Raw genomic sequence first — 19,539 nt, forward strand, 5'->3', positions numbered from 1 at the left:
TAGGTCTTCGATTTTTGAATCATCTTTTCTATATCTTTGCTTCATAACAAATACTTCACTTTTCAGATTTCAGATAAAATTGAGTTATATTTATCTCATATATTATGTATCCTGTGCATAATGGTGTATTGTGTTCAGTGATGTATGATTGTTTATCCAGGCAATATCTTTGTTAGAGCCTTTATCACTCTGTTTTGTGTTAATTATAGCTGGTAAAGTTTCTTACTTTTTGTTTGATTGTCCATGATGTTATCCAGGAAATGCATAAATATATACTGCTTTGGTAATTTGTTTGAGATTTTCTCAATAGCAGTACATTACTCAGTGTAAAACAAATTATTTTTGTGAGATGTTTTTCTACCATTATTCTATTTTTAGTAATTGGTCTCAACATAAACCTCACATATTTCAGTAAAAAGCCCACAATTATTTTATTTCATCTGATTAAATAAATAATAGTAATTTGGAAAACAGAAAGCCAGTAAAAGGAAAATATTATTTATTTATTTTCCGGCAATTCAGTCAATGAGTTTGGCTGTATATTTAATTTTTTAATTTAAACAGTTAATATTTTTCCCCATTTATTCTTAATTATAGGCAAAATCCTGCTTTATTTTTATTTTATTTTATTTAAAAAAAAAAACATTTCTCTTGACACAAAGACATATACAAAAATGGAGTAAGGACTTCTCTAAGATTAAACTCTAGAACTGTAGGATAAAGCTTCTAACCTTTGTGTCTTGACACATAAAGTAAAATTAAAAAAAAAGAAAAAAAAAAAAAAAAGAGCTCACAGAAGTCAGAAGTCGGTAGAAAACATTTCATAGATTTAATGGGCCTGGATTGGTTCCATCTTGAAATACCATTTTTTCTGTACTCCTGTCAATTACTAAACCTGTGGGAAACTTCATTATTCCTATGGTCATAATTCACTATTTCTCTCCCTCATTTTGAGGGCAGTGTCAGGATGATATTTTGTATGGCATGACACTACAGAGACATTGTCATTGACATAGGCAAACACTTAGTATGAACAGCCATAAAACTATCATTTTGTGGTAGGAATACCCAGGACCTATGTTTCCTCTTAGACCAAACTCTTACACTGGTGCCACTCTAGTGACAAGTTATTTATTATTTCTACAGTTTGAAATGAGAGAAGAAACAAAGCCCACATATATGGTAGGTAAGACCTCATGGTCTGTGTCTTATCCCTGCAGTCACCCTCTCAATTTCTCTCAAACAGATGGATTGGATAAATCATCACACAGAACTTTTAGTTTGCTTTGAGCTTCTACAGCTCTGATTCTCTCTTTATTTAGGATAGAGGCTATGATAGCCTTCAACCCAGGAACCACAGTTAATCGTCTGAAGGGAGATAAAATAAAACCAGATTCTACAACAAAATCATTTTTTGGGAGATAGATTTTCTTTCTCTGTTGACAAGAAAAACTTATTGAATCACAGAATCATTAAGGAAAAGACCTTCAAGACCATCTGGTTCAACCCTCACCCTACTACCAATATCACCCACTAAACCGTGTTGCTAAGTACCAGGTCCAACCTTTCCTTAATACTCCCAGGGACGGTGACTCCACCACCTCCCTGGGCAACCTGTTCCAATACGTCACTACTCTTTCTGGAAGAAATGTCTCCTAATTTCCAGCCTAAACCTCCCCTGGCGCAACTTGAGGTGCTTTCTCCTAGACCTATTGTGGCCCTCCAGTGCTTACAAGGGGCCTACAGTAAAGATGAGGAGGAACTTTTTGTCAGTGAGTGCAGTGATAGGATTCAGGGGTAATGACTTTAAACTAAAGGAGGGTAGATAAAATGTTAGGAAGAAATTCTTTATGAGTGGTGCTGAGGCACTGGCACAGGTTGCCCAGAGAAACCGTGGATGCCGTACCCCTGGAAATGTTCAAGGCCAGCTTGAATGTGGCTTTGAGCATCCTGGTCTGGTGGGAGATGTCCCTGCCCATGGCAGTGGGTGTGGAGCTGGGTCACCTTAAGGTCCCTTCAAAACCAATTCTGTGATTTTATGATTCCATGATTCCTTGCTGTACTTAGACCTAGAGGTCATTTGTTCCTTCTTCTGATATACTCCCTTCAGCCTCTGCTTTCCTGTTGTGATTTCTGTTTCACGTATTTAAGCCACTAAAGACAATACTTGGACAAAATTATCATTGTCAGAGCATTAACTTTCATTCTGATCTCTACCCATTATTTTCCCTCTGCGTTGCAAACTACATATCAGCAAAGGAAGTCTGGTTCAATTTACCTACCTCTGAGCTCAGTTATTCTCTGAGGAGTAACATATTAATAAAGAGAAGCAAGTAATTAACAACCAATAAATTATGACTTTTTTTCCCCCATACCTACATCAGATTGTAATACTTTTATTCACAATACACATTTATCATCACTCCTTTCTGTATGGTATCCAGCTCATCCTATTTTAGGCATCAGAAAGTTCAGTGTCTAGCACAAGGTACTTTCTTAAGCTCTAGTTTTCTGTATAAAAGCTTACCTTAGACTTGGATAACTAGTTTGCATCAGGTGCCTAAATTTTATATGTGCAAGGTGGCATAGAATTTATCTATCCCTCATGGACCAACTGTGATGTGTCTTCTGAAGTACTTATGGCTTGACACTCATCTATCAGGTTACTGTAGTTATTTGGGAAATTCATGCTCTGCTGTGTTTTTCTGACTAAATGGAAATGGCAAGTGCTTCTTTGTTTTCTGTTCTACTCTTTCTTCTTAAAGTGGAGTTTGAGTAGAGTAACACACATATACATTCATTTATGTATATTGAACTCACATAAATATTAGCTCATGAGAAAAGCTGTTAAACTACATCACCACTACCTTTCATGAACTGCAAAACCAAAAACCACTTGAGACATTTTTATTAATCTCTTATGTGCCTATTAAAAATGACTATTTTAATTCATAGTTAGTAGAGGCAATCCTGGGATTTATTTAGATTTTCTCTTGCATTTCTTAACCAATTTAGATTACTTTTAATTAGGTCTTTTCTCTCTTCAATACCCCAGCAACATAGCTGGAGAAGTAGTATATGGAAATACCCATAGATGCATAACAGCTAAGGGCCTCTGTTAAATATTCATGGACCATTATATGAGAAATCCTTACATTTCCATGTTTGGAAAGTATTTCAGTTGATAAAATCCATTTATTCAGTAGTTGATTGAGTTTTTTGTTTTTGTAGGTGACTTGAAGTTCAAACTAGGAAAGAGCCGGTCATAGCAGGTGATGGAGAAAAAGAAAATTACAGGTCAGCATTTAAAATCAGAATACTTAAGAGTCAGACGTTTCAATCCAGACTATTAAAATCACAGTCCTTTATGTACTTACCTTAACATGCTGACTTACAGGAATGTTAAGTTGGAGACATGCTGCTTTATTAGAAGGATCCTTTAGATCAGTTTTTATTTCACCACTGTGGGTCTGGTGCATACTCATTGTGTAACAGATACAAGGATGATGCTACAAAATATTTTTTCTTGTGAGGAAAATAATTCCCCTTGACATTTCAAAAATGTATTGGGAAAAAAAAAAAAATATTGTTTAGAGTGGAAACCAGGACATATTACACTGAGAATGCAGGACACATCATTTGATTCTTTATAAATGCCTTTGGAATTAATTACAACTACCACTGTGTGCATAATGTACCATACACTAACTATTCACAGTAATGTTATCTATTTCTGAAGGTGAAGTTGCAAGAAGTCTAGTAGGAGCTGGAAAATATCTAGTAATGTTTGAAAGTTTTGAACTAGTTGAATCATATCAAACTGTATTTTAAATTCATTTCTAGCCTAATAATGAACTTGAAAAAAAAGAGGTTTTCTGATTTTACTTCAATTCCCATTTTTTAGTTTGTAATCTGTTTTTCTTAGATTCAGCCAGGCACAAGAGCTCTAGACATTGCCTTAGTAGTGTTTATATCTTAAATTAGGGCTTGGTCTCATGCTTGATGTAGTTGTTCATTTGTCTCCACTGGACATTGGATTTGGCTATAGGGAGTAAATTCAATGATGTACCTATATGTGCTTATTAAAGAGAAACTTTGTGATTTTGAGACTATTTACATGCTAATAGTTAATAACAAATTTAGCAAATTTAGAATTTCAGAGGTAACACAATGCAATTTCATGTAGATATTGCTTCCAAAAGATACCCACATTTTGATTTCACATATTCAAATTGTCTTGTACTTGCATAACAAACCAGGTCCTTGTCTCCCTTTTCATATTCAGTGCAATAACACATACTGCACTTCAAAGGAACTACTTGCACTCTCACAGCAGACAGGTTTACACTGAGCCCACTTGCTTAGCTATTTTAATTTCCTGAAAAACATCTTAAACTTTTTATCCATAGAAGTTCAACTTCTTTCTTTGCCAGGAGACATGTTGTTTTTTATACAGAACACCATGTGGAAGAGTTACGTATGCTGAGAATGGATATTGATAATCCGCCAGTGTAATTATTCTCTGTCCAAAAGACCAACCAATGTTCAACTTTCCAGACCTGCCTAATACTCAGTGGGATTGCTTTCTTACCAAAAACAAACAAACAAACAAACAAAATGTGAATAAAAGGAAATCTTGGTTACTTATGAAGTAGTTTCTACATTCCAGTCTTTATACCCTTGTGAAAGCTATTCCTTTCAGAACTTTAAAACATCCATCTGATAAGACTGCATCTTCCATTACTTAAACTCTATCAGACTGTAAAATGCTAAGACGTTGCCTACAGCATGCAGGAAATAATGCATGTGGAAATACAAAAATAAGTTGAAACACCAGTTGAAACACCATTTTGGGCACTGTTTCAAGAAGCAAAAGTAAAAGAAGAATTGTGATAAAAGAGCTATAAAAAGGGTTACTTGTTCTACAGAGAAAATTGGTGGGCTTAGGGCACTAAGTTATTCATTTGGTACACAGTACATAGATTCCTCCAAGATTTTAAACTACAACTTACACTAAAGTTCCATGGATACATCCTTACCTGGATGCTTAGTTCCACAGATGTTCACTTTCATTACACTGCCACAGTCCCAACTGACTAGGTTGCTCAAAGCCCTGTCCAGACTGGCCTTGAACACTGCCAGGGATGTGGCATCCACAGCCTCTCTGGGAAGCCCCTTCTGGTGTCTCACCACCTTCATAGTAAAATAATAAATAAATAAATCACCTTTATATCTAATCTATACCTACCCTTTTTCATTTCAAAGCCATTGCAATATGTATATATATGTATACACATACATATTATATTTGTATATTATATAATGTTACATTTCTGCTTTGTAGTGGTAGGGTGAACCAGAATAGCTCTTCATCTGCAGAGATTCCTTGGCTCTCATGGTTTAGTACTAGCTGGTGTATCCCCTTGGCTGAGTAGACCAGTTGGCAGCGGCAGAGATCTTCAGCTGGTGTTCATCACTAGTAAGGGGAATATAAAAAATTATACTGACTGCCAGACCTAATTCTATATCTATCACTAAAACCATGTTTCATATGCAATGATACAAAGCTACAAAGTTGTTTTTTTTTGTTTGTTTTAACTGTTTCTTCTACTTTTTATTGTTTAAATCTTCTTGTTTATTCTGAGAACAGGAAGAATAGACAAACAAGCAAAAAGAAAAAAAGGTAGAAAAAAAATTCAAGGTGTGAATGTTGTAGTTGTGAAACTGGTAAAATTTCTCAAATCTCTATCCAGAATTATATCATAAATCAATGACACAATAAAAATTTGGTATAATAAAAGTTTCAGACGTCACCTGCTCTGATTTTGAGTTATTATCTCATTTACACAAATATTAATCTGCTGCTCTTTGTCTACGGTTTTCCAACCTGACCCAAAGGCTCAAAACTGATTTAAATTTATTGTATGGATTCACATAATGATTTTTAATTTTTATTTATTTATTTAAATGCAGAAATCAGTGTTAAATCTTGCTTCTCTCCTGGAACATTAACAATAATTTCATTTCCAGGACTACAACCTCTGGAAAAAGAAAAATAATAATAATAATTAAAAAAAATAATAAATTAAAAATTTTACCAAAATCTGGAAATAAAAAATCCCAGTGTTTTATTTTTCTTTCAAATACATGGGCGTTTCATTCATTTTGGGGTTTCCAGTTGAGGATTGAAACTATTCATCACTTTTATTTGCAGAAATATCTTGAAACTTATTATGATAAGTGAATTAGCATGTTATATTAAATTGTGAGCACTGTTCTTATTTCTGTCTTTCATTCGGAAATGTTCCTCTATAGAGAAGCATCCCACTCAGACATATTCAATAGTCTAAACACAGTCAATATTTAGGATTGAACAATTTATGACTTCTTAGTTTCAGTATTCCTATATTTATAAATAGGGCTTGGGGGGTAGGAATAGAGTCAATATTCCCAAAATCTGAAAGAAGTGCTCTTGTACCCAGCTTTCTTTTTCCCCTGTAAATCTGACTGTGCAAATCTGTAATGGCATACCCAATCCCTTGCCTCATTGCAATATTTAGTGTTTCTAAATGATCTGTCTTGCCAGACTAAAAGAATATATGGAACAAGCACTCTCATCTTAGGTAATTAGTCCAAGAAATTCTAGTGAAACTAGCTGCAGAAGTAATGCTAATATACTTCTGCTTCACCCTCTAATATACTTCACCCTCTGGGTGAAGTTCTCCCAGCTACCTATGAGCCAAGTACGCCCTTAAATCCTTGAGGGCTTTAATGGGATTGAGGAGGTGAAAAACCCTTGTTCTAGATTCTCACACAAGAAATAATTTTATTTTTAATTTTTATTTAGGGGTACAAAATGCTAAATTCTTATTTAAAAAAAAAAAAAAACAAAAAACAAAAACATGAATCTTTAATACTTGCAAATGCACATTCACATTTTACACACTGAAATGCATATTTTACTTTCAAAATTATATGGGAGAACTCACATATTTTTCATGCATCCATTTTTGAAAATTTAGTAATTTAGTCCATAACTCTTTTTATATCTTCCCCACTTCTTTCTCTCCCTCTTTTTTTTTTTTTTTTTTTTTTTTTTTTTTTTTTTTTTTAAGCAACCTAAGTTTTGCTTCAATTTGCATACTTACCTGCTCTCCAAAATGAAAGACGAACTAACTAAATTCCTGGAAGAATTATTTCCTTACTCTTTCCCTGGTGTTTTTTTTTTTCCTTTTTTTTTTTTTTTTTTTCTTTTGTAATCTTGGGTCTGTGATTTGAATTACAAAGACAAGAGAGAAAGCAAAAGTTCTGCAATGTTTTTCATAAACAAAATTAGCAAGTTTCTACAATTTAAAGATTCTATTTGTAATTCAAAAAAACCTTTTCCATTCCCCTTGCTTAGCTCGGGGCATAAATATAAGGGGGAGATGTTTGCTTTTCTTCTTGTTAATGGATAAGAGATAACTAAATGCTGAAATTACAAAATGCTTGCCTGTTTTGAGTGTTATGCATACGCACCATATTAATACCATCTCTAGATCTTAGCTGAATAATATACGTAAAGACAGTTCACCATATATGGGAAAAAAATCTACATTGTTTAACTCAACGGACCTTTTGAATGATATCCACAAGTATTCAGCATTAAAACCTTCATTTGGAATTTGAATTGCAAATGCTGAATTTTCTATCCGATGTTCTAGTCTGTCACACAGTCAGAAACAGGCTCCAAATGGAAAAACAAAAAGAGGTTTCAAATCTAATTAGAAAGAAACCTTTAGCAATGGTATTGGTTGAAGCTAAATCTCACAATTTTAAGCTGCAAATGATCTAAGTCATGCAATGCTGCTAAGAAATTAGATCCTGACTCATATGCATTTTGACGGCAATGCTACAGTACTTTGTGGAATTTGGGAGATAACCTTGTCTCTCTACAGCTTCTGTATTTCCTATACTTCTGTATTTCCAGAGGTATCCATCTAAATGACATTTTAAGACATAATTAATAATATCAATAGTTGCAGCCGCAATGTAATTACCTAAGTAATGTTAGTAATTCTTTTTAGACAGTATAGTTGGCTGTAAATTCCTTGTCCCTAATATGAGCCAGTTTAAAAATAAATAATTTAATAAAATCTGTTCTCATTTGTTAACACAAGTGTACAACTTGCTCTTGAATGTATATCATTAAGCATTGACTTAAATGCCTAAACACAGGTTGAACGCCTGTCCATCTGGATGTCTTCAAACTCCCCTTCCATTTTCCATTGAGAATTTTATTTAAGCAATTATTTTCAAAGGTTGTTGTCAAAAATTTAATTGTAGCACCGAAGTTTGGCAGCCTTGAAAGATATTGTGGCTCCATCAAGGTCATTACATAATAATTTCAAAAGGCAGATGCTACTACTCCATCTGAGGAAATGGGCAGAGTGAATATCGTCACATTACTAATAGGCATTCTTTGGTCTAGAAAAACCTGAGTATGGTAAAAGCTGTCTCTCTTTGGCACATCCCACAGAAAACTGCTATACCTGTTCAGAAACACAGTTGTGAGGATTATTCAGTCTTTCTGCATTTATTACTTTACATAAACATAATTCTATGATTTATATTTACTGTATATTATACCGATGTCAGGAATTCCATTAGTGACACAGAAGATGTCTAAAGACAAACATCAGGTAGTCTATGTATATCTTGGTTGGTTGGCTGATTTGCCTTTTTGGTTGATTTGCCTTTTTTTTTTTTTTTTTTTTTTTTTTTTTTTTTTTCCTGCAGTATGTTTTGTATTAAATTCATTAACTGATTTGGAATTCATGTACTAATTTTTACCTCAGTCTACCTCAATATCTATTGCCAAGGCTAACGTATAAACGTATATACCGTATAAAGAGTCCCTTTATAGTCAAGTAGAAGAGGAAGGAATGTCTGCAGAAAGACTTCTATCAGTTTAATACAGGGCCTAATCATATGGGCTAAATCTTTTTATGGTGGTTCCTAAATTTTCTATTGCACATCTAATGCACATCTAATTTGAATAAAATTATAAATTATGAGAGATCAGTGCCACTCCAGAAGGGAAAATTGAAGATAATTATTCTGCAGTATCGAGCTATTATGTGAGAACATCGTGCTTCTTTAACATCTGCAACTTTTCTTCCCTCTAAAGGCAACCTGGAGACATATGTCCCCATCCGTACTCATGTTTATCTGGAAGAATAATTCTTTCACAAAGCTTGCACACAACTTGATGCAATAGATACTTAAATAGCTTTAGCCTGAAAGGCACCCTTCCTCAAAACAAAACAAAAGCAAGCAAACAAAAAGCACAATAAAACAAAACAAGCTCTCTTCCACCCTACACAAGTGTTTTACTGCAAGTTACAAAGTGCCCAAGGCTTCCTGGTAATGGGAACTGAAGGAGTGTTCTCAGTCTCTGTAGGTCAGAAGCTGTCTCCTCCTCTCACAGAATTCTCTGTATTCTTAAAAAGAAAGAGACTGTTTTTATCTCTCAGTAATCCTAGTGTGTATGCAAATACTGCGCTTTAAATTTGGCATAAGTTAGAAAATATCAGACAGACAACCTAATGGGTTAATACTACATCACACATTTATAATCCAAATGTCTTGTAGAAATGCATCACCATCATGGAGAATCCAAAGGAATTTCCATGTCACCAGCCCACAAGATTACATTGACATTTCCATTTCAACAAATAATAAAATCCATAATCCTTATGCAGTCAGTGCCACGCTCCATATGTTACCTCTTATTTTATTAGCTCTTTATCTTTTTTTTTTTCAATTTGATACACAGAAAAGAAAGTCTAATTCGCATTGCAAATCAAACAAACAACAGCAGTGATAACAAAAAGACTTCACTTTTGATCAAGAATCACAATCCAGTTATTATAGTCCTCCCTGTTTGCTAATGACCTTTCACTTCTATTCCCTTTTATTTGTCTACTTTTGAAACAGCAATATTGACTGAACACCTTCCCTCACTCTGAGCTTCCTTCTCCTCGTGTCTGGGCAGAACCCAAGGCACTTTGACGACACTGTTATTTCTTGGAATTCAGTTGATATGTGTATGTAGTTGTTTGGTTTCAATACTTTAGATTTTTGTATGAATATTCCAATTTTCACATCTCTGTTCCCAGCATCACTAAGACTCTTGCTTAGCTTGTGTTTCACTCTAGCCTGGGTATTTAAGATTCAATGAGAAATGCTGAACAACCATCACTAAAACTTCATTTCAGCTATATCTGGCAGGGATACAAACATGTAAAATGGGAAACCAAGTAAGATAGGACAAAGTGATCAACCACATACTCATGAAGAGGAAGGTGATAGGAAAAGAAAACAATGTACAAGTGTAATTCCATTTCACTCTTTCCAACAGGTGATGAGTTATAGCACTTGACCTTAGGATCCAACAGTTATACCTAGATTATACCAGATTATACCAGAAGCATTAAATTTAGGCTCCTGTTCACCTGTGTTCATTGGATTAACCCCTCTGTATGGGAGGAAGAAATAAACACTTCTAAAAGACAATTCAGCTTGTTTTAGATTTAATATAGCATATGCAGGTACCTTTTTTCTCTCTGGTAAATGTAATGGGAGAGTAGAATATCAGTATGCTTCAATTCAGCATAGTCTGTTAAGTGAAAAATTCAGAATACATCCATTTAGGCTTTCATAACCAGTTTGTGAAAATTTCAGCAGATATAACTACAAAAAGAGACTGTAAAAAGTGAAAAATACTTTCCTTCAGAAGAGCTTCACATGGTGCACAAGATGGGGAGGAGGGGTGGTCAAACTTGAACTGTGACCTAGAAGTGCTTATTTCTCTGTATCAGTAACAGTGCTCCCAAGACAGCTAGGCACTTTATTTAGAAATTGCAGTTAGAGGCCAAAGATTAGGGGAAGTTAAACTGGATGTAATCATTTAGAGACAAAAGCATTTTTTTCCTATGTTAATCCAGCTTGTAGAGAACCAAGCGTACTTCATGACTGTGGTTATGTACAATAATAATAAAAATTACACAGATTAATAGTAACGATAAATTCTGTGGAATTGTCCTCTTCAAGTGTCTTCAGTAATATTACTTGGTCATTAGAAGTAGGGAAAGAGTTTGAAAGATTTCAGAATAGTTACTGTGTATTTTCCTAGTAAAATAGGAGAAATTCTCTGAGTTAATCAAAAGATGATTTTTAATTGCCAACTCTACAGTCTTACCCAGGGACCTGAAAAAAGATTTCATCATTATACCTGACAGTTTTGCCCTTGCACCAGGTGGAGGAAGAACACAGGAACATAGGAACTGCCACACCAGATCAGACCTGCAGTCCATCTAGTCCACTCTTCTGTTGCTAATACTGGCCAGCACCAGATGTTTCAGAGAAAGGTACGATAACCCTTCCATAGACATAGTCAGACTGTTCTCTGTGAAAATCTTGTCCCAATCCTCTCTATTTCTCTATATCTGGGGCCATGAGAGATACATTTTCAAGCATGAAGAGCATGTCTATCCCCAAAGTACACTGACTACACAACTGATTGTATAAAATGGTGACTTTCCTCTCTCTACAAGCTTCAACTTGCCTTAGACAACTTTATGAACTTAACGGTGGCACCTAAATTAGAAATCAAATCACACTATCCCTAAAATTAATAATGCAAGAAAAGGTACTGTAGGTATTTAAATAGTTCAAGTCTAAAGTGGTCTGAATTATTGCAAGAGCTACTTTCTTGTCTTTCTCTTCATGAGTACAGAATAATATTTACTTCTCAATATCTGCAACCTCAGGTAAGTGCTTGGAAACAGGTGAGATGAAGTCCTGTAAAAGGCACTTGAACAAATTTAGTGGAATTATTCTTTCCAATATATAATACATTTTAAACCAAATCCATTGGTTCAAACATCAGCAACCAGACTGATTTGCACCTTTATAGAAAGTGAATTTCCATATTACTAGATGTTGACTAGGTCTTGAACTTCCTCTGGGTGTGTAATGAAATATAAATCAGTAAAAGCAAAAAATTAGGATTAGTATTACATAAATATTTAGAGGAGTTAGGCATAGAAATCATTGTGCTAACTTCTGTACAGAAAGGAAAGTAATTATCTGTCTTACATGCATTATAGAATACTTCAGGTAAAGATAATTTAAACAGTTGAGCTTCTGACCAGGTGAAGAACTTGAACAGATATTCATTGTGCTGTCTTCACTTAATGACAATAATGACAATAAAGGAAGGCAATGAGAAATTGTTTTGGAAGCAAATGGATTCATTTAATGTTGTGTTTCAGTTTAATGAGTTACTCAAGTACCAGTCTGTGCCTAATACTAATAATATTTATATTTATGATTTTTACCTCATAAGTGTGAGTTTGATAATGAAGGTTAATGTTCAGTTCATCTAACTTTGAACGTTTGGAAGTTATTAGAAAATGTAGTGTAATTAGCTAAGCATCTCTCTCTGTAGTCAGTAGAGAGTTAAGGAGCAGAGTTATTTACATTCATGTTGTTTATCTTTATTAACAAACTTTAAACTACCTGTTGTGTATGCTCTCTATATGTTCTTTAATATAACTTAAAGACCTTGTTGGACAGGAAGAGTGGCTAAATTACATGCTTGATTTTTGGATGACTCAGAATGAATGTCTCTTTGCTTTCCTAATGAATCAAAATTTAAGTCACAACCAACATGAAGGAAGGACTGTGATGAGAATGAAAATGATTTTCATTCACCTAAAATAAAAATACCATGAAATTCAGCTCTGTGAAACACACTTGTGGATTAGAACTGATAATTCTTCTACAAATTCTGAGGCTATCAATTAGAAATGATAGAAAGAGAAAAAGACAGTATATAAAGAGAACATAAAATATCTATGAATAACCAGTGACATGCATTTGTGAAAGAAGCTAATGTAGTTTTAGACTTCTATATGTCAGGCAAAAGATTTTAAGTACTATGCACTTAAGTAGTTTTATTTGAATGGTTGCATACAGTCCTGGTCTCTCTTTTTCAAGATAATATTTAAATATCACAAAAAATAATAATAATAAAAAAAAAATGTTGACGGAAAATAGAGATAGAGAGAAGGCAGTTTGCAGTAAAGGAATTTAGCTTAACCATGTGAACACTGAGAGGGGAATATAATTTCATTCCATAAAACCAATGATAAATGATTGTAAATATGAGAAAATGATTTAAAGAAAATAAACTAATAGATTAAAAAAATATTTAATAAAATTCATTTTTTACTTAAAATTAAAATAAGGATGGCGTTGCCTGAGTTTTGAGATTGCAGAACAACCTCGTGATAGGAACAAAACAGGGAAAATGGTTTAAAGGTGGAAAATGGTAGATTTATAAGCAGGCCTGCATGACATGGCTGTATTAAAGGAAACTTGATTGATAATTTCAGATATTCTTTTCAGCTATTTGTTTTTACAGTTGAGATACCTTTATTTATTGCATTTGCAAATTTCCACAATACATCTAGAAAGTCTTTACATTGCTCATATTTTTTGCATGAGAAAGTAAGAACTGAAATAATTCAGCAAAGCTGTAGAGAAATACTTGTGCAAAGCAGATTACTGATCACTTTTTGAAAGCCCCAGATTAACATTATACTGATGGGGTATCATTCTTAAATTTTAAGAGAAAAACAGGGGTGGGAATAAAGATGGGGAGGAATGAAAAAAAAAAAAAAAAAAAAAAAAAGAACCACAAAGGGGGAGGTGGTAGGGAAGCCCCAGAACTTTATTTTAAGATAACATATCTTTTTAATTCTGACTTGTTGACGGCTTTTTATTGGTGAAATAGTTTTATTGGTAAATATAAAATTCTTTGTATTGGTAAATTCATCCTCGTATTTTTTAACTCCTGAATACAAAATTAGAGGCAGCTACGCTCCATTTTCTTGCATCTTCTTATAGGTGCAGGTGAGATGAAAGTGCAAGTGTGTCGGCTATGTCAAGGCACTCAGGATTCTGTTCAACAGAATGAAAATAAATCTATGGTACTATGAAATCTGGAATGTCTGCATTTATACATTTAGTTAAGACTTGGTATAAGACCCTGAGGTGACACGCCATACCACTTCAGAATATAAGACAAGAAAGTTTTTTCTGACCTTTTATTTTCTGGTCCATTTAGGGTTGGGGTAAGGTCTGACTTTCCAATAGCAAGTCATTCAGGGTAGCAGCTGTATGGTCTCACCAGGATCTTTGGCTGTGAACTAGAGCAGCTTCAGCCATCCAGCTGCCTAAAATATCCTGTTGGATGTCTCTTGGTCCCCTTTAGCATCTGGCAGTTTCAGAAGAAGAACAAAAAGGAGACAGGATGTTATGCCGAACCAGCCAGGAGTTTTTTATTAAGCAAGAACAGGGACACATCAAGAAAGATGAGGCAGCTGTGAGTATGCCAGCAGCTGCATCTGCTCTCTAAATGGATGATAACATGAAAATGACAGGGCCCTCAAAAGAAGCACAAAATTTGGGAATGTCTGATTGTTAATGCCTTGGCTATTTCATTCTAAGATGGGTCAGGGACTTCAAAGCAAAAGAACAGATTTATTTTACCTCTAGAGGATCTTTATTTTTAACCCACATTTTTATGCTATGGATTTGTTTCAGAATTTTTTTTTTAAAAAAAAAAAAGCAAATTTTTATTGGTTAGTGGGAACTTTTTTGTTGGTCAAGGCCTTTTAATGTTTCCATATTTCAACAATAAACAGCTAGAGAGCTGTTTCACTATGTTGCGTACAGACAGATGGATACATTGGATGCATACCTTTATTTTCTTTGGTGTTTTAGTGGCTGTCCATCTCTTTTTCTTTTTAAATTCCAAAGTATCATTAACATTCAACAACTCCATTAGAAAGTCACAGGCAGTAAATGCCCATCTGTGCCATGTTAACATTTAAGGAGGAAATAAAAGAGTAAAGTGGACAGGTGGAGTAGACAGCAGGAAGCAACACCAGGCACACAGCAGGTATGGAGTTCAGCAGAGGAAAATGCCAGACATTTAACAGGTAAATGGAGGGGCAGCTGAATTTCTATGTCAGTCCACAGAGAGTGTGCTGAGGGAGTCCTACCTGTCCGAAATAGGAAGGTGTCACGTCTTCAAGAAAGAGTGCTTGCTTTCAGTGAGATTATTAACCCCATTAACCCAATTTCTGAGTAATCATGACTGCTAAACAACTTAGCTCTTTTCTTTCCTATAACCTCTTAGTCTCATGAGCCATATTCTTTCATGCCTATCTTTGCATATTCTTGCCTATACCTTTGCATATTCATGCCTATCTGCATATTCTTTCATGCTCTGATCTTCAGGGAGCTTGGGGAGATAAATACATGAAGGACAAGATAAGGAGACATGACTAGGCAGATCAAAGTGGTGGTCTGGCTGGGCAAGCAACAGGTACAGAATAATATGGACAAGAGACCTTCTAATAAATGAAACAGGGCTGTATGGATCACAGAGACATGGTGGGATAGCTCTTGTGCCTGGAGTGCTGCCATGGATGGACTCGTTCATGTTTTTTAGGAAGGACAGGCTGGAATGGATGGGGGGTGGAGCTGCCTTCTGTGAGAAAGCAGTGGGAATTTACAGAAAACAGGTTCACTTTAGTGGACATGTCACAGAATCTCTGGATAACTTTGGACAAGCTTTTTGAAGTCAGTGGATTTAACTACACAAATACTATTGAGAATTAAAAGTCAAAGGTAATAAATATGTTAAGTGAATGGCAACAAACAAAGTGTTACAACTGGATGTGTCATCAATAAAGTAATATTAGCATGTGGTTTTCTGACAGAAAAGCAACTGGAACCAGCACCATCCAACTTTACATGGGAAAAGTATGATTCAAGTGATCCAAAACACGTTTCTGATGTGTTTGTCTGTCTTAATTGTAAAAGGGTATCTACTGCTGAGCAGCAGTGGCACAGCATTGGTGTGATAATACTGCTGTTCCAGCTACAAGTACAGAGTACGGCACAAATTGCCAATGCCGACTGTATTTCAAGTCGTCATGGCGGGGTATTGGGAAAAGTTTTCAATCAGCAATAATCGCGCCTCGGGTTCACCTCATTGGCTATGATACTGCCACTGCGCAAAGCTGCACCCACTCAATACCATGCCTCTTTGCCCAGGAGGTAACAAGATTGTTTCGGAAATGACTCCCATTGTCAGACTCAATTCTCTCTGGTGTACCATCACGCCACAATACTTGTCTTTCCAGGCCCAAGATAGTGTCTAGGGCCGTGGCATGGTTTACAGGGTATGTTTCCAGCCACCCAGTAGTTGCTTCTACCATGGTGAGTATGTACCGTTTGCCTTGGCGGGTTTTTGGGAGTGGTCCGATATAGTCAATTTCTAGGCCTCACCATATTGAAACCCTAGCCATCTCCCCCTGTTCCAGGGAGATTTTACCTTCGTGGCTTTCTTGATTGCAGCACAGGTCTCACACTCATGGGTAACGTGTGTGATGGCCTCAATGGTCAAGTCCACCCCTCGATCACGAGCCCATCTGTAAGTGGCATCCCTCCCCAGGTGTTCTGATGTTTCATGGGCCCATCGAGCTACAAACAGCTCACCCTTACGTTCCCAGTCTAGGTCCACCTGAGCCACTTCAATTTTTGAAGCTCGATCCACTTCTTTGTTGTTCCAATGTTCTTCAGTAGCACGACTCTTGGGCATGTGGGCATCTACATGACGTACTTTAACATCCAGGTTTTCTACCCGGGCAGCAATATCTTGCCACAGGGTAGCAGCCCAGATAGGTTTACCTCTGCTCTGCCAGTTGATCTTTTTCCATTGCTGCATCCACCCCCACAGAGCATTTGCCACCATCCATGAGTCGGTATAATGATACAATGCTGGCCATTTTTCTCTTTCGGCGATATCTAGGGCTAGTTGTATGGCTTTTACTTCTGCATACTGACTCGACTCACCTTCCCCTTCCATGGCCTCCACAACTCGTCATATGGGATTCCACACAGCAGCTTTCCATTTCCGATGGCTCCCCACCACACGGCAGGATCCGTCAGTAAACAACACATACTGCTTTCTGTCTTCTGGCAACTCATTGTATGGTGGTTCCTCTTCAGCACGGGTTACCTCTTCTGTTGGCACTCCGAAATCTCTGCCTTCTGGCCAGTCCATAATCTCTTCCAGGATTCCTGGGCGATTGGGTTTTCCCATTCGAGCCCGCTGTGTAATTAACGCTATCCACTTACTCCATGTAGCATCAGTTGCATGGTGTGTAGTGGGAGTCATTTCCGAAACAATCTTGTTACCTCCTGGGCAAAGAGGCATGGTATTGAGTGGGTGTACCACATCCCTTATCACCCACAAGCCTCTGGGAAGGTTGAGAGGTACAATGGACTGTTAAAGACTATGTTACGAGCATTAGGTGCTGGGACCTGGAAACAATGGGACACAAATCTACCAGAAGCCACTTGGCTACTTAAAAATAGGGGGTCTGACAGCCGTGCTGGTCCTGCCGAAACAAAACCCCTACACACTGTGAAAAGAGCTAAAGTTCCTGTAGTGCATGTAGGAAGGTGGATGGGGAAGGCAGTGTGGGTTGCTCCTGCCTCGGGAAAAGGCAAACCCACTCGTGGGATTGTCTTCGCCCAAGGACCAGGGTATACCTGGTGGGTCATGCAAAAGAATGGGGATATCAAGTGTGTGCCTCAAGGAGATTTGACATTGAGATAAAACTAACCTGTAATCTAAGTTATATGTTGTAGGAAGATGCTGTAGGATCAACGACAGGTCAACTTTGCAAGGAGCCGGGCAGTGCAACAAGGACTTGAGCTAAGCTGGTGCTGGTGTCCAGACATCCAACTCCACCTGCCATGAGTGGCCACTTTGGCAGATGAAGACCTAATCATCAACAGTTCTTATGAACATTTTCCAAGAAAGACCTATGGAATGAAAAGATACACCTGCCTATTAATCCTGTCCTGTTAAAGGACAAGGAATAATGATGAGAATGCTTGTATGCTAAAATATGGGGATCTGAGTGTGACAAAAATATTATGGAATAAGGGGTGGAGGTTGTACTGGGTCTGGCTGGAATGTTAACTTTCCCGGCAGCAACCCATACAGTGCCATACTCTGCACTTGTAGCTGGAACAGCAGTGTTATCACACCAGTGTTGTGTCTACTGCTGAGCAGCAGTGGCACAGCATTGGGCCTTTCTCTAACCCTCCTAGGGGGTGGGCAAAAAGTGAGGAGAGAAACATCACCAGGGCAGCTGACCTAAACCAACCAAAGGGATATTCCATACCATGTGATGTCACACTCAGCAATAAAAGGTGGAAACAGGAAGAAGAGGGGAGGGGTGGGCTCTCGTTGGGAAAATGTCAGTCCTCCTCTCGAACACCGGCTACGTGCATTGAGGCCTTGCTTTAAGGACGTGGTCAATCATCGCTCATTTGTGGGAAGTAGAGAGTAATTTCTTTCCTCTGCACTTCCATATAGCCTTCATTTATATTATTTGTTTGTTCTCCTCCCTTCTTTATATTTTTCCCTTTTCCCCTCCCTTTTCCCCTTTCCCTTTTTATTTCCCTTTAGTTAAATTGTTTAGTTCATAATAATCTTTATTTAATTATTATTATTATTTCCCTTTAATTAAATTATCCTTATCTTGACCCGTGAGTTGTTCTTTGCTTTACTTCTCCCCCTCCTCATCTAAAGGAGGGGGAGTGAGAGAGCGGTTGTGGGGTTTAGCTGCCCAGCACGGTAAAACCACCACAAAGGGTCTTCAGGTCTCTTAATTTCTTGTAATTAGTGTTGAAATTAGTGGGAAAAATCCAAATCTGATTTTCTTTTGCTTTAATTGAGGTCAGTCATCTCTATTATACTAAAAATATATTTAAATACAAATTTTTCCTACATTATACATTCTTTCCTGTGCTTGTACAGTACTAGACTATGACTCAAGCTTGGTCTTTATTTCTGTGCCACTCTTTAACATCTAGGAAATGGCAGGCATGATGACTCTAAAACTTGGCAGTGCTGCAGACATGTTCCTGTTGATAGATACATGCCAAGTTTGCTGTCACTTGGCTTTGCCCCTGGAAATTGGCGGAAACATAAGAATAAGACACTGCTAATTTATCCTTTTCAGTGGGGGCAACATTATTTGTCACCTTGCCACTTGGCTGTTCTTGTGCTCTGGCATGCAATCTCCAACTCAGTGTTTGAAATGTATCATGATGGTTGTGTGGTCTAGAGTTCTGCTAGCAGCTGTTGATTGCTGGCTACTGGAGGGTACCAAGGAGGAGGACAATAGCTGGAAGTCTGTCATCTGACAAATTATTGCAAGGGAAAAAGCATAGCACATACTAAGTTCAACTTCAGAGGCTCTACAGATAATCCTAGAAAGGGAATCAGAAATGTATGAGTAACCCAAACAGTGTATTTCTTGCATGTGCTCACCACCTATGATTATTAATAAATAAATAAATAAATAAATAATTGTTTGTGCACTCAAGTTTTTACAT

General features: G+C 36.6%; 1 non-coding gene across 1 annotated transcript; it reads right to left on the reverse strand.

Annotated features, from left to right (window-relative positions):
- Window positions 1-16,006: 16,006 nt before the first annotated feature.
- On the reverse strand, window positions 16,007-16,144 carry LOC137848705 (U4 spliceosomal RNA). The gene has a single exon (XR_011091481.1). It is a non-coding gene; the product is annotated as a U4 spliceosomal RNA (small nuclear RNA).
- Between the last annotated feature and the right edge of the window lie 3,395 nt (window positions 16,145-19,539).

The sequence above is a fragment of the Anas acuta genome, chromosome Z (genome assembly GCF_963932015.1).
Source record: "Anas acuta chromosome Z, bAnaAcu1.1, whole genome shotgun sequence".
NCBI classification, from domain to species: domain Eukaryota; kingdom Metazoa; phylum Chordata; class Aves; order Anseriformes; family Anatidae; genus Anas; species Anas acuta.